Source organism: Fopius arisanus, unplaced genomic scaffold (genome assembly GCF_000806365.1).
Source record: "Fopius arisanus strain USDA-PBARC FA_bdor unplaced genomic scaffold, ASM80636v1 scaffold00303, whole genome shotgun sequence".
Classification (NCBI taxonomy): Eukaryota; Metazoa; Arthropoda; class Insecta; order Hymenoptera; family Braconidae; genus Fopius; species Fopius arisanus.
Window position 1 is genome coordinate 37,106 of NW_011888042.1, and position 1,707 is coordinate 38,812.

Sequence of the window (1,707 nt, forward strand, 5' to 3'; positions counted from 1 at the left end):
GGGGGGGGGGCTTCCCCTTTTCGCCAACGATGTCTCTGTCGGGCGAGAGTGCAGTGCTGAGGTAGGGGTGGGGTAAGGGGAAGGAATATTTTTGGGAGTGGGAGCCAACGGTGACAGGTTTCCTAACCTGTTGCCGTGTTCTTATAACTCTAACTTAATTCTAATTAATCCTACTAAAGAAAGGGTAAATTAGCGGGCTGGGGAGGGGTCAAATAGAAAGTGCCTCGTCACAATGTATATGTAAATAATTATACGTGGCCTCCGACATTTTGAGCCGAAATATGTCTCAGATATACGTTAAATATATGCCGAATATTTGTGAGTAATATATACGTATATACAGGGTGTCCCAGAAGTACATGCTCATCCTTTAACAGCGTTTACAGGGGGTGATTCTGAGCCGAAAAGTCTTTTTCCGCTTTTGGATCAGAAGCACCCCCCCGGAGATATGGGGGTAAATACGAGAGCCAATGACGCTGCAGCGATAGGCGGCAGTACGTCCGTGTGGCTCCGCACACACGCATGACCGACACCCCTTCGAGGCAGCGGGCTACGCTTTTACTTCGCCCGTGAGTGAGAGAGCAGTATCATCGATTCTCTCTCTCGCTCTCTCGCATCACTCCAACGAAATGTTTTTGCAATTATCTTTTAAACAATTAGGTTTCTGGCATTTTTCCATTAATTATTTTTTGTCGCAAATCGAATTTGCAACAAAAAATGTCTGATGGAAAAATGCAGTACGGCCCATCGTTTTTTTTATAACTTTCCAAAACTTTTAAGCAGTTAATGGCAATTATTAAATAAACAATTGGGCCTATGTGATTTTTCCTTTAGATTATCTTGTTGCAAATTCAATTTGCAACAAATAATAATTGATGGAAAAATGCCAGAAACCTCATTGTTTAAAAGATAATTGCAAAAACAGGAGCGCCAGTGGGAATTTTCGGGAAAATCGTGGGCAATCCCCTTGCCATTTGTCGAACAATTAATTAATTATTAATTATCTCATAAACCGAGAATTTTAGCAAATTTTATCAGGACACCTTTTTTTTGTTAAATTTCATTGACAAGAAAAAAGATTCAATGAAAAAATTTGCTATTTCTCATGGTTAATGAGATAATTAATAATTAAACAATTGTCGCGCAAATGGACAGAGGCATCGCTGTGATTTTCGGATTAATCGGTCGAAACACGCTCTTCATCAATTTACTAATAAACAATGGGGTTTCGGAGATTTTTCCATAGATTATTTTTTGTCGCAAATCGAATTTCCAACAAAAAATGTCTAATGGAATAATGCCGTACGGCCCATCGTTTTTTTTATAACTTTCAAAAACTTTTAAGCAGTTAATGGCAATTATTAAATAAACAATTGGGCCTATGTAATTTTTCCTTTAGATTATCTTGTTGCAAATTCAATTTGCAACAAATAATAATTAATGAAAAAATGCCAGAAACCTAATTGTTTAAAAGATAATTGCAAAAACATTTCGCTGGAGTGATGCGAGAGAGCGAGAGAGAGAATCGATGATACTGCTCTCTCACTCACGGGCGAAGTAAAAGCGTAGCCCGCTGCCTGGAAGGGGTGTCGGTCATGCGTGTGTGCGGAGCCACACGGACGTACTGCCGCTTAACGCTGCAGTGTCATTGGCTCTCGTATTTACCCCAATATCTCCGGGGGGGTGCTTCTGATCCAAAAGTGGAAA